The sequence below is a fragment of the Meleagris gallopavo genome, chromosome 11 (assembly GCF_000146605.3).
Source record: "Meleagris gallopavo isolate NT-WF06-2002-E0010 breed Aviagen turkey brand Nicholas breeding stock chromosome 11, Turkey_5.1, whole genome shotgun sequence".
In the NCBI taxonomy this organism is placed as follows: domain Eukaryota; kingdom Metazoa; phylum Chordata; class Aves; order Galliformes; family Phasianidae; genus Meleagris; species Meleagris gallopavo.
Window position 1 is genome coordinate 7,653,366 of NC_015021.2, and position 15,402 is coordinate 7,668,767.

Genomic DNA, 15,402 nt, shown 5'->3' on the forward strand with positions numbered 1-15,402 from the left:
TGATAACAGCTTGCAGAGCTTGAGACACTGCCACAGCTGAAGGTTGTCCCTAAATTTTTTAAATAATGAAGCAAACTGCTCTGCATTACAGGGGACTCATTAGCTACACACAATGGCTCAGTGAGGGGAATTGTTGGCTGTGTCAAGGGCTGTCCAGAAAGGAATGATAAGTTGGCTTTCTAATGTAATTCCCCTTACAGTAATTTCTGAGTACCGCAAAACCTTTAATTCATTTATTTTGTACAACTTCAGAACCTTTCTTTGCAATAAATGAGAAAGATGAGGAAGTGAAGTAGAAATACGACAGATCCTGATTTGGTCACATGCTCAGAAGTACCTTTGGACATATGAAATGATGTATTTCATCCAAAGTCACATTAAAGGCCTTTGGTGAAATGAGAAATAGAAGCTGGGTGTTGTGAAACCAGCTTTGTCTTCCAGCAGTCACTCGTCTCTCTGAAAATAAAACCTGCCACAAAGCAAAGATTCCAATAATAACCCAAGGTAACAAAAAAAAAAACAAAAAAAACAAAAAAAACAAATGGGATCACGAGATTTCTACCTCAACTCCTTGCACCAAATTTTGTTCACAAAAAATCTACATGCAACAACTTATGTAAAGAAAATACAGCTGGTGCTATCTGTATCAGAAATGTGCTTTGTCATACAAAAGACTTTACAGCAATAAGCAAAATACATACATATTTATTTCTAAGTGCTCTTGTTCTAAAATACTTATGTACAGGTGTCATACAAGATGGCAAGGAATTCCTATTAACTTGAATGACAGAGCAGGAATCCTTAATATTGTAAAGGCTCAATCTTAGACAACATTCAAATATTTAGATACATGATTCAAGGGTAAGTGAAGAGCATACATCTAAACATGGGATCCAAACCTAAAAACTCACTGGAACTACCCTGCAACATATTTTTATCTTGTTACTCACTTAACTACAGAGGTATTTTTGAGAACAGAAAAATTTTTGTTCTACAGACCCATTATTTGACAGCTGGATCACTCTTATCCAGATAAATACTCTGAAAATGCAGATGCTGTCTGGCACGAGGTACATTGCAGTTTCTGAATCCCATAGTCACTGGGATGGCATGCAGGACATTTAATTATTCGAATCCATTCTCTTGCTGTTTCTGCTTAGAAAAGTCCAGCAGGCTCACGTGAGCAATGCTCACACACTGTTTTCTTATTCATGCATTCTTCTTTTGCCTAAACTTTGAAGTAAGCTGGAAAAGTACATCACATTCAATAATTAACAATTAAGGATATAGACCAAAATTCTAGGGTTTTGGCCTGTATTGAAAAAAAAAAAAAAAAAAAAGACATTTCTATTTTGAATACCCTTGAAGTTAGTTACAATACAAAATAACAGACCATGTCACCAGCAGCTGATGAGCATGTCTTCTCCTTGGTGGGTCACTCACTGTTCACTGTTACTGCTGCAAAATTCAGTAGAGCAGCCTGACGGCTGGTGACCTCTGTGCTTCTTCAGAAATCTGAAAAAGTGTCCACAAAAAGAGTCCAGACCCATTATCCAAAACACTCCAAGTTCTCATTCCAATCTGTTTTTTTCATGGAGTTGTTCCCACAAAAACAGCAACACATGCAAGATCAGAATCAGGAGGTCCATTCTTATAAGGAAAAAAGGTAATTAATTTTCTAGATTTAAAATGGAAATTCTAGCTGATGTTAAAACATCAGGAGGAATCACTAATTTGCAGAAAAATGCTTCTACAAAGCAAAGGCTGCTGTTTCATCAAAGCTTTTGCCCCATAGACTTCAGCATTCCTATCAACTAAGGCTGATACAACTATCACTATGGAAAAAGATAACAAAACTCTCATCCTGGGCTGGATGTGGTAAACCAGCAGGTGATTCGGACCATGAAATTTCTCCAAACAGATAATTTCTTTGTATCATAAGTTATTTATTTGCTTCCCTTTGCTTAAAGAAAACAAAACCAGATGAGATACAAAATAAATTACAGCTTCTGTTAATTTTGGCATGTGTATGAACTTGGACATACTCAGTAACCCAGGAGACTGCAGGCATCTGTTAAATTCATGCCATCAGTGTAAGGTAAGTTGTGATGACCTCACCCACCCCAGGTGAGGGGGTCATAAGCACCATGAAAGCAGCCAGCTGTGGATGCTTTGAGACACCAACTGCCAAATGAAGAGCAGGATCTGACCCCAACCTAACTGCACATGGGTACTGGACATCCATCAGCAGGCGCGGCTCTGGGGCTGGAATTCAATGAAAGCCCGTATCCAAAAAGGCTCAGTTGCAACTCAAAGATTGCCAAAGGCTTCTGTTAGTTGATTGCTTAGTCAAGACAACAAATATGTTAAAAATAACTGCTGATTCGTTTCAGCTTTTAAATAGGAACAGGCTATTTTTCTGAGAGACTATGAAGTGCATGCAAACGTCTGAAAAATTCAGCTTTTACCCTGAGAATGATTAATCCTATGCAGCTGTTCTCCTGGAATACTTTCAAATATGTTCAATAAACCTTAAAGATTTGTTACAGAGTGGTGACAGAATTATTTTGCATGACTAACTTCACATTTTCATGAACTGTGAAACTTTGAGAGAAGATAGCTTGTACTGATCTGGGTGATTAATAAGTAAGAAAGTTTTAAATAGAGAGTACTACTACTCCCTTACTCTGTTAGTTATTCCTGCCTCAAGAAACTTATTTTCCAAGGACAAACGCACAATGTTCACTGTCCTCAGGACCTGTATATTTCCTATATACATATATTTGTCTCTGTTTAAAACAGTCATTCGTGATGCACAAGAAAAGGTAAAGAAAAAACCTGAATCAGTGCACTTCTTCTAGATTTTAAGTCAATCACTTTAAGCTCGTCTTCCCAATTTCCACTCATGTTGCTCCCAGAACAATTTCTAGATGTTCTCAATGAATTTATCTGCTTCAGCTGTTTTCTCCTGCTAAACGGGGCTCTAATTCAAGAGAACATTTAATTGTTATTAAGTTTTTAAATTCTGTCCCTAAGCTTTGCGAAAATCAATTTGTCATGGAAGGAACACTTACAGTCTTGATTAAGAAGTGGACATAAACCCTTAAAGATCATCCTCCCTTGAAATGTCTTTCTGAACTTCCTTATTATGGTGTAAGATTTTCAAGAGCACTCATAATTTAGCAGACTAGTAAGTGTTGTTCACTTGCAGGTTGGCATTTTTGAAAAACTACACTGTTGCTGAATATGGCAGGATTTGGAGATGCTTTTGAAAAGCTCTTGCTGAACTGCAGCCTCATTCAGCTCATTTATTTCAGTGTAGAAGTATGTAGTTCAAGCTTCTTATTTATTTCTGGCTCTTGCATTTCTTCTCTCACATTTCTATTGGTAATCACCACAAACCATCTGCTTGCACCTGCTTCATCTCCTTCTTCCAAAACATAAATTTCCAGTTTATTATCTATTAGAGGATTAAGAAGGATTAAAAAAAAAAAATAAAAAAAAAAAAAAAAAAAAACACTTTTAAAAATTCCTTTAACTTGATGTCTTGGGACTGGGTTTCATTCTAACTGCTGATGGGCAGCAGCCCAGAGCAGCACTGATGGGCACACACCACCTCCAAGCACTGCCTTCCCTATCCTCTATTCTGCATCTCTGTCTGTATAATTCAATGTATCATCTTCTCTTCTTCTTTTTATCATCCTTTCTACTGACAGTTCTGTAAGCAATTCCAACAAGACCAACTGTCTCAAAGAGCTTAAAGCCTGAAGAACGTTCATAGGAAGTACTAGCGTATACACAGTTATCTGCAGCTCAAGAACAGACCCCAAGAAGGTCTTGCTAATTTCTTCATTCATCCAAAAGAAGTGATGTACAGTGCCTCACTTGCAACTGTTCCTTTAAAACTGAATTGCTATTCCTGATGTGCAACATCTTGGAAAGTCTCCACTACATATCAAAAAGCATACGGAACATAAAATGGTTCTGGAAAACAAAGAGGACCAAAATATTCTGTATGATTACTTGACCAAAACTTTTCACCATTTTGCAACATCTTTAATAAAAAAAAAATAAAACCAATCACTTAAACACTACAATTGAGATAATTCAATTACCTGTAAGTAAGATTTTGCATTCAAATGCATTTGATTATCTAAGTGTAATTGGAATATTTTTGAATTTTAAAATATCACAACTCTATACTGCGTTACATTTCTGGATATGAAGAATTGTCCTTTCACTGGAATGACATCAGGCTAGGTTGAGTTGCCCTCTAGATGTTCCCATTCCTTCACTGGCCTTTAGAGCAGATGAATCATCTAATTATCTAATTTAGACAACCTCTCAAGATTCCTATGTAACATTCATAAGAAGAGAATTAAAAAAAGAAGCAAAACTTTTTGCTCTTTCATGACTCTCAGTTCTCTAAATGCAATCTTGTTTCCCTATTGCAGAACAGTAAGTCCTTGGCACAGGATTCAATCACATTGCCTGAAATCTTTGTGGTCAAATAAGCTTTCATCTGGCAGTGCAATAAGACTTACTCTGAACACTGAAACTTAGTTCTAGCGTGATCCTATCGTGAAATAAAACCTCCTAAAACAAACTGCCGAACATTCTGGATAGCAAGTTTTCAGACTCCTGAAGCTGGAATCTCCAGACACACCACTACTGACCGCTGAGTGGCAGTGTAAGGAAAAAAATGCTAAAACCAAAGTGAAAATCCATACTGTCATAGAAACTGCCTGATCATTTACACAGACTTTCCCCATTAGGAAGTGTGTGTTTTCTCAGAGAATACACGCTGATGTACCATATTGTGCCCTGATCATGTTAGCTGATAACAGTATTTCATATATGAAGTAAGGATTCTGCATCTGCGTCTCAAATGGTGTGGTTAAGAAAAGAAAACCTGCAGGCTTAAGAAAATTCAGAGAAAGTTTGTGGCAGTCCATTAGACAATATAGGACGTTGTCCTGAAAGCTGAAGGCCTATAAATCAAAATGCATCAGTAAAGTGGATATTGTGAAAACAAAAAATAAAACAGCATTCAATATCAAGTGAATATTAAAAATTAAAGAACAATAAAAAAGAAAATAAACTTTCCAGAGGAAAGTTCTGGAACTGAGGAACACAGCTACATGTATTATGAATAATACAGCTACAATAGAGATCATTGTCTAAAAATTATTAACTAGCTATATTAAACACTTTAAACATACAGCAGACTTCAGGTATTAAGTGAAAAGAAAGCTTCAGTCAAGCTAATAGATAAACAATTTAAATAAGGCTTAAGAGACTGAAAAAAAAACACTACAGACTAGCATTCATAATCTAGCAGCAGCTGTTCACCTACCTTCTATGATCAAGAGAAGCTACAAAGAAAAGAAAAATACAATGGGATGACAAATTAGTATTACCAAAAGGATTTCAAGTACAACCTCAGTTTTTCAGCCAGCAACTTCCTTCTGCTCACTAAGTACACTCCACTGTACAAAAGAATACTAGATAAAGCAGCATAATAAGAAATTTTTTTAAAAAAATTGATATGCAAACTACAAAAATACTTCTCATTTGCAAACAACTGATTTGAAAAAAAAAAAAAAAAGTGAGATGTGAAAGCAAGGAAGAGAGGTTGCATTGCAGGAAGGTGGCAACAGATGGCTGAGTGCAGAAGTCCATAGGCTAGAAAGATTAAAGCAAAACAGAAGCCTCTTTCAAGATTCAGTATTTCTGCACAAAAGATGATTTTTTTTCTTCCTTTTATGCTGCTTCTTAAGATGTGGTTTCAAGTGAAACTTAAACCCATCTGAACCCACACTCAAATCTGCCTGCCCTGCCTTTTTTCATGTCACCACTAGCAATTGCTGGTATATGGCAAGTCAGATCAAGTTGCTGATACAGCTGAAAGTTAATTTGTTTTCTTCCTTCTGCCACCTGCATGTCCACAACTACTGCTAGCAACAACATAAAGAGAGTAGTGCGCAGTCAATCCTGGGGATGAGAGGAAAAGATGAGATTGCCCTTTCCAGCAGCAGCTGCAGGCTCTTTGGATGATTTATAATAGTAAACTTGAGAAAGTAAGATCATAGAATAACCACATTTTTCTAATCTTTCCTATTAATCTGAATTATGAGAAACCTGAAACACCGTTAGAGGAGCTGCAATCAAATACACCACAAGCTGCTGAGTACCAGAAGGCAGTCTTCCAAGACTAGCAGTTCAGTACATTCACAAACTTTCTGTGCAAAAAGTGCCGAATATATGCTGCATGTCTTCTCTTTGGAGTTAATAAAGCAACAACAGCCATAATAGAAATGAACCACAATGTAATAGTTTATGTATAGCATCATAAAGCCATGAAGCTAAAGTAGAATATTGATGCAATCAGGTAAAAATTAATATAACACAATTATCACAATAAAGTCTCTTCTGGGAAAGTAGAAGAGGATGCCATAAGAAAAAAAAACCCAAAAGTTTGTCAATCAGCCTGAGGGAGCTGCTCCTCATTCCTAAAATGGCGCTGTGTGCCCTCAGCACCCAATGAGCTCGTGTGGCCTCCTGCCATACTACCTCAGAGTACCCATCTCCTCGGGTCTTAAACACTGACATGGATCAATTTGAATAAGGTTAGGGTTGTTAAAAAGTAACTCACAATCTCATTCCGGACAAAAAAGCCAAAGAAGGCCACCAGCTACAGTCTGAGTTAGATCCCATAGATATGACAGAAAAATGCAGCAATTATATGAAGTACCAAAGCAACTGCCCAGTTTCTCACTTATTAATAATGCAATTAAACCCATGAGGAGCTAATTAGAGAAGTTGAATACAGCTGTGAGAAAGAACAGATTTAAAAATCTGCCTGGTCTATGCGAGGGGGCACAGGGCAGCTTTTGAATTTCTTCTCTGGTTTTAATTTTCACCTGGAAAAGGCATGACCACACAGAGGGGACAAATTATATCCAGAACCTGAAGGTGGTTGATGCTGCTCGACTAGCTGCTCCCTCAGTCCTAGTGGCTCAGGGAGAACCTGGCAGAGAAGACATCACCAACAGCATAACAAGGATGTCCACATAGCCCACCGCAGCCTTCTGGGCTGAGAGGCAGCCTCTCCCACCTAGGTACTCAGGATGAGCCCAGCCAGCTTCCACCTCAGCACCATCTGTGCTGCAAAATTCAGGCCCAAATTCTTTTCCAATCCTCTGGGCTCCCCCTCCATCTCCAGACACAAACACACCTGAGCTAAATCCCACCTTCTTCCTTCTTGCAGCGCAAGAATGGCTTTCACTCCTCTGGTGAGGCCCCAAGCACAGACAGGGCTACAGAGCCCAGCCCACCTCGGTGCTCTGCCTGCGCAGGGCCCTGTCAGCCCATGCCCTCCCAGCTTACTGAGCTCAGCACAGACTCACTTCTGTATGATTCTCTGTGCTGAATCTCCTATGCTGCCCTTCATCCTAGCTGTGTCACTGTGGGCCAGAGGAATTTAGCTACTTGAAAATAACTTGGTATCATCTGAGTGTGGGTGATCTCATTTGTTGTCTCTTCTGCAGGTAGCTGGTGAAAACGGAACAAAGAAGTCCCACAATTCTTCAAATTCCCTTCCTAAAATTTGAGTATCTCCACATGAACCTATACAACCTACTTTCACCTGATCACAGTGTTAAAGTTAACGGTGATATGGTCGCTACCACAGAGTTTCCCTCCTGCTAGCAGCTCTAAGGTTGTTTGCTATTTGTTAGCAAGTTTCCAGGCACAGCTTTCCTGAGACAAGGCCTGGCAGGGACTAAGAGATGATAGGCACCAGATCATTCCAGCAGCCCGTTTTCAACTACTGTGAATTAGTGACTGCCTATAAACATCTCTAAATGCAGAAGTGACAATGGTACAGTGAGGCAGGCACATGGAGTCTGTGGCAGAACAAAGGAATGATCTCAACTCATGTTTTTAACAAGCAATTATGTTTTCTGTATGACATGCATGTGGTAACTGCCTTTCAGTTTAGCACAGACTCTTTTGAAGAAACCACTTGTCACGTCACCTTTTTACAAACATCCTTCCAAGTTGCAAGACCCTCTGCAGATTTGAGAAACAGCATAAAAAAGATGGTAAAAATCAAAGTGCCACCATTAGCTTTCTGGTGTAGCACTGGTAAAAATACTCATGAAATATAACCAAATGGAAGTGAATTGATAATATCTCATTGGTTTAGTAAAAAAAAAACAAAAACAAAAACCACAACAGAAAATACCAACATAATTAAATCAATGCAACGCTGGAGAGACAACACTGGAGAGTGCACAGTGACAGAAAGGTTGTCATTAAAATAAAATTTGTGAAAAACTGCTAGGAAACCACAAAATTTAACCCTGCCACTTAGGCACAAAGAACTGTTTGCAGCTTAATATTTTCTAGAGATCACCACAAAGACTCCATTAACTCACTGGGTCACAGTCAGCAGGAGAGTTATCTGTACTTTTGCTAAGTAACAAGTATCTTCTTTTTTCCCCTCTATCACCTTCTCTCTTTTGGTTCCCTTCTCTCCTTGTTTACCCACCTCTCCTATAACTCTCCTCTTTTGCACTTTATTTTAAGCTGCTAAATGAAGGCAATACATTTTCCTTGATAAGAAATTTGATCTAGTATGTGATGCCTTATTTTAGCAAATGACACCATCCTCTGCAATGTGCACATTCAGTGGCTAAGTCCTGGCTGGCTGACAGTCCCCAAAGAGGACATCCACAGTTAGTCATTATTGAATAATATTTTCATCAACTTCAGTACTGTTTGAAGTGTCCTTGGTGATTTGATTACAACTATCACATCATGGTTTACCAAATTTGCAGATTAGGAAAGGTCTGAAGGGGTGACAGATAATAAGGGAGAAGCAGGCAGTTGCACAGAAAAATTGACATCACTTGAAGAATTAGACATATTCAAACACAGTGCTGACGTAAAAGCCAAAGTTACATATCAAAGAAGATGACATCAAGTTTTAATTACGAGAAGAAAGGCTATTTCAGGAAATAGCAGCTAAAAACATAAAGAGTCAAAATAGACATGCTGCTAAAATATGAATTTTCAAAGCAATGCCTTAGCAAATGAAACAAAGAAGGGAAAATAGCAAGGATAATGTGTTCCTCACAAAAATAACGAAGTGTGGAACAGGGCCAGAAAAAGAACTATTTTTACCTGCCTGCAGACCACTGACTAGCAAAACCAGTTTTAAGAGAAGGTAGAATCTGGCACGTGTGGAGGAGATACAATTCTATTAAAAGTCAGAGTTGTTTCCTTCTAATAAAATATTTAATTATGCGTCTAGCTCAGCAAAATACAATCAAGTTGTGGCTTGCTTACAGCGTACATGCAGCAACCTGGAAAGGCTTTATTCTTTAGTTTCATGGAAAAAAGTGACAAGAATCAGCAGTGGATAGCAGCTCAAAGCAGGCAGTTTTAGGTATAGATATATAATTAAAAATGGTGAATAAGAAACACATTTATTGTCATCCAACCAGTTATCATAGTCAAACAGAAAGGTTTTGACTTGCTCAAGTGAGACTTTATGACCTTTCCTATAAAAACTGTAAGACTAGATGAACAAACAATTTTTTTCTAGACTTAACATCTGATTTTGTTTTTGTTTTTTTTTTAAGTCCCACGTGAGCACTATGGAAATAAAACCTGTTCTCAAGAAAATCTTCCAACACCATCTTCCTTCCCTTCATCAGCAGCTGCAGGCAGCACAGATTTAACAGCTTGCAAAAAAAGAACCCACATTTTTTCTTTGCATTACTTAATGTGTATTGCAGATAACAATGCTCTGGGACCTCCTTGCTCTGCTTGTGTTGCAGAGACAGCAAGCGTTTGGCACAGAGACCTTGGGAGAGCCACAGGTGGCCAAGAGGAGATTCATTTGCCTAGAATCTCTTGAGTTAGGAACACTGACAGCTGAAAATCTGCTTTGACAGAAGAACTCCAAGATGTGTGCTGGAACTGTGTTTCTCAGCATTGCTTAGCAATTCCTATTAGGGTGAAATTGGACATTTGATCCAACTTAGCCTTCCAACTCATGTAGTTTTTAAGTACTCATATACGTAAATTATAAATTCTGGCTTATTTGCACTCTCCTGGCTTTCTTCCTGCCATTCCTCAACTGTTCTGCTGATGGAAGAAGAAGCACCTCCAGATGAACCTGGAGGCATCAGTTTTGTTCTCCTTTAGTTTAGAAGAGGATTAGAGGAAAAGGGAGTTTCTCAAGAACAAAAGAAAACAAGTAATTGAAAAAATAACTTTTAAATTCCAGGAACTGGCAGCATAAGTGAGAGAAACTAAGAGGGCAGGAGATGCAGTTTCTGACTAAATGCTAAGACGCTGACTAAAAGTGAATAAAATTCTACAATTTGAAATAAAAGATGCAGATGTCAAGACACCCCAAACACTCCAGCTTAACCTGGAAGAAAAAAAAAAACAAAAACAAAAAAAACCAACCGTTCCTAGCAGGAGTGACTTTATAAGCAGAGATAGTATCTTCAATGAGAGTAATGCAATAGCCTAAAAAATATACAAACTTTCAGGGTAGGTATGCTGAAGCTTTGATCCTCAAATCAAAACACAACTTGAAACTAGTGATACAAGTTTAATTTATGCAAATTAATCAATTACATCATCAAAGAAGTTTGTAGCCTCAACTGTAAAGGATGAAGAACCTGAAAAGCAGAAACTTGCTAAGTCATTAGATCCTACTAGAAAAAGGAAAGGTGGTTTTGTTAGAAAACAGAGGAACTGCTGGAGATTCAGGAAGATCAAAAGCTATCGTACATATATTATTGAGTCCATAAGTAGACTATAATGTAGTAGAATCATTTCTTTCATCTCCTTGTCTCCTGCATTATAACTATTGATTATACTAATCACGTTTTAACATCCCTTAATCTGCGTTTAACTTTGAAAATTCTCAATTGTATTTCAGTAGTAAGAAGCATTTCTGAGTCTGAAAATTTGTCTATTCCTTTGTAATTCAAATTGGTTTCATAAGATACGTTACTTTGTCCTATAGATTCAACATACAGGTACAATATGGAAACTCTCAACAAATAAGTGTTTTTACATTTCTGTAAGTAAATGCCAAAAGGAGAAAGCAAATAACAAATAATGTAGGAGTAACATAGGAAACCTGGATCTTCAAACCTCTGCTTTCCAGCTCAGATTCAGCAGGAAGCTGGAGATCATGGCTTTCACATACAGGAAGAGCTTTTTGAGATACAACTACAGAATCATTATTATTTTCAATCAGAGGGTGGTGATGCACTGGAACAGGTTGCCCAAGGAGGTTGTGGATGCCCCATCCCTGGAGGCATTCAAGGCCAGGCTGGATGTGGCTCTGGGCAGCACAGTTCTTCACCTCAGTTCTACGGACATTGCTTCCCTGGACCACATCAGGAGAAGCATTAGAAGCAGCTCGAGATCATCGCTCCATTCTGCTCCACTCAGCCCCAGCATCCAGGTCTGGGCTCCCCAGTACAACAGAGCCCACCTGGGCACACTAGAAAGATCCCAGCGAACACCAGCAGGAGAATAGAAGCATCTCTCCTACAAGGAGAGAGCTGGGACTGACTGCTCCTCCCATCAAAGAGAAGGTGTGGGAGAGGAAACTTGGAAGTGTCACTAAATTATCATAGAATCACCAAGCTTGGAAAAGATCCACAGGATCACCCAGTCCAACCATCCACCAATACCATTACCAATAGCTCTCACTAAACCATATCCCTCAACACAACGTCCAAACGTTCCTTGAACACCACCAGGGTTGGTGACTCCACCACCTCCATGGGCAGCCCATTCCAGTGCCCAACCACTCTTTTAGAAAAGTAGAATTTCCTAATATCCAGCCTGAATCTCCCCTGGTGCAGCTTGAAGCCATTCCCTCTAGTTCTATCACTACTTCCATAAGAGAAGAAGCTGATCCCCAGCTCAATACAACCACCCTTCAGGTAGTTATAGAAAGCAATAAGGTCTCCCCTGAGCCTCTCTCCTACAGACTGAACAATCCCAGCTCCTTCAGCCACTCCTTGTAAGACTTGTGGTCACCAGCTTTGTTGCCCTCCTTTGAACACGTTCCAGTGCCTCAGTGTCTTTCTTGCAATGAAGGGCCCAAAACTGGACACAGTACTGGAGGTACAGCCTCACCAGTGCTGAGTATAGGATAATTACTTCCCTGCTCCTGCTGCCAACACTGTTACTGATGCAAGCCAGGGAAATCCTGAATTTGGTGGTAGAGCCACTCCTTCTATTTCCTTTTGAGAGATTAAATACAAACTCAACCTGGAACCTTGATGTAATCAGACTGCAGGGAATGTGGAAAAGCTTGACTTGTCAATTTCTTTTCATCAACTACATGATGTTCCAACCTAAGCCATTCTGTGATTCAATGAAATCAGAGTCTGATTCGCAAATATCAGTGAAAGTCAAAAACCATAATATTATAAAAAAAGAATAAATTGATTCATGAAAATCTAGGGACAAAAAAAAAAGTCATACTTCAGGATTTACATCAGTCCTTATTACAGACTAGGAGGCAGCTACTGTATTAACTAGCACCTATCTACAGCATTTCTACAGGTTAATGCATGTGCTGGTTTCAGCACATTAGACTTATGGAAACTGAGCTGTGTTAAGGGCAGTGTATGTTTTTTGCAGCCAAAGCCACTTATACTATGATAAGTGTTTACTCCACTTATACTATGATAAGTGTTTACTGAAAGAGCCAAACACAACGCTGTCCACAATTCAGTACTGTCAGAAGTGAGTTAGCCGAGATCAGAAATGGACCTGCTCTTATGAACAACTGTTATGAAAAGAAATCCTCCTTCTACTATGTCAGCCACAAATAAATCAACAATTTCACAGCGTAACATAGTTGGTACCAGTGAGTGTGTAACTGGAGACGTCCACAATGCATGTCTGCTTCACATCAGCATCTCAGAAGGAATTAGAGCACTACATATAAAACAATGGTCTTTAATACAAAGGGATATAAGAACCTATGATGACATGAACTATAAGAAATAGAAGAAAATTCTCAGTTGTTTTGGATGTTCATACAAAGAAACAATGAAAAATAAAATCAGCAGATCATTAACATGGCAGTTTCTGGCAGAACCTGGATTTCAACTTCTGTGTACTGGAAACCAATTTAATCAAAACTATCTCTGGTTTTTTTGGAGGGCTTATTTATGCAAATAGATCATAGAACTTGGTAAACATTTTAATAGCTGCAGCAGCTGATGCCAGGCTTTGCTTTACTTAGGTAGCTTGGGTTTGTTTTGTTCCATCTCTAAACAAGGCCTGATAGAATACTTAACTCAGCAGGATCCATATTTTTTAATTCCCATGAATTAGATGCATTTAAAATTTATGTATAAATAAAGCAAAACTCCATGCCTCAAAATAATGTCACAGGTACCTCTGCTGTGATTGAGGAGTCACTTCCAAAAGTGTACATCGAAATTCTGGCCACATGTCTTAGAACTGCTCACATTTTGTTAAAGGAGAAGCAATAAACTTGCCAAACTGATTTTCTCTGTGAAGAGTAAACAGGTAGAAGCATTCTGCAATTAAAAGCACACATTAGTTTCCCAGGTATGCATAAACCAGTTACTTGTGTCTCTGTGAATATTTTTTTTTCTATATAATATGAAAACTGTACTCATTGTAAGACCGCAATTTCAGGTGAAGCTGAATAAACTGTGCATTTATTTGCCTTGCATTTAAACTAGTTTGGGTATCCACATATGTTTCTGTAGTTAGCAATAATGACAGAGCAGCTGTGCTCTGTGCCTAGAAGTTAATTCCTTACGTTCCAGTACGTAGAACAAGGTGTAACTTCATATGACAGCAGAAAATCCAGAATCCTTCAGAGTCTTGAGGCACATGCAGTCAGTGCAGGGGTTTCAGGGTGCTACGTCTGTGCAAATAATATCCAGGGAGGAAAAGGACACTTAAACTTTAAACATCAGTGGTAAATATCTGGTGGTGACAGAAGCATTAACAGCCTTCCTCGAGTTTTACTTTTACCCCATAGAGAGTCTAAAGAAGAAACGGAAACATAGCACTACTTACTGTTGCATTTGTTAAATTGCAATAGAAATGCTGTTCTCAAGAGCTTTGCCCCCACTGTAGTACACTCCTATTTGCTCTCATTTACCTGCAGTTGGGTGGTGTTCTGCTTTGTGCCAGATGCTTCCAAAAGACTTATTTTAAACACTGCCTGTAAAACACCGCAGTTCTTCTCTGAAGGAACCGCTGCAATCTAAATAAAGCAAAGGGGAGTGAGGCCATTCATTTTGGCCACTGCATGTTGTGTATTTCACATGGCTCTATATCAACAAAGAACATTTCCCAAGGAATAACTTTTTTTTGAAACAAGCAAACAAAAGATTTCTACTTCATGATCACCAGGCATTCTCTCATGAGGTAAAAAGAAATGAATAAAGACCCTAAATTCTTTTAATTAAAACCACTGTGAGGTTTATAAATTAACATGTTTTTGAAAATCACCACTGCAGAGCCAAAGTCTAGCTTCCCCTTTGAATATCACTCCCAATCTCAATTAGACACTGTTTTTTCGTTTAACTTCCTCAAAACATTCACCTAACTGCACTTTGCCAGCATGTTTTTCCAAATTAAAAAAACTTCTGCAGAAACCATCTGCTTGACAGTGCTTACATATTAAAAAAAATATCACTCAGTACAATGTATTGGAAATGTTTGGGGGTTTTTACATGGGAACCAAAGTCAGCAGTGCTGACTCAGGCAGATCTCTCACTGATGTCAGTGGGAACTATACCTGAACGAGCACTGCTGGATCTGATACAAATTTTGCTGCATAGCGATTGCTGCTGAGTAACACGAGAACATAAGGTTGTGGTTTAATAATGCCAACTGTAAAGGAGATGAGGAGGAAATTTTTTGGCATCTCAGGCCTGCTGCTTTTTTATGACTATCAGAAAACACTCAAAAGATTCTTGCAAATCTACTTCTGTAAGAGTTTTACCCAGCTTCACGTGAACACTGAGAAACGACTGTGAAGTCTGAATCTATTTCAACAGAAACAGTTTCAGTGAATTTGTTGAGATAAAAACATGGAACACCAGAACACTATTAAGTGTTGCAGTTGCTCTACAGATTGTATTATATTACCTCTGGATGAGAATGCAGACATATTAGGATATTTTCCTTGCTCCAATCTGAAGAAATAAAGCCTTCATAGTACTGGCTTTGTCAGACCAGCAGGAACATGCATCATCAGCTGCTATTCTAAAGGTGAATAGCTTGTCAAACTGGACTCCAAATTTAGGTGTTACGAAATTACAGCTTTACTAGCTTTACTAAGTCTAAAAGCTAAAT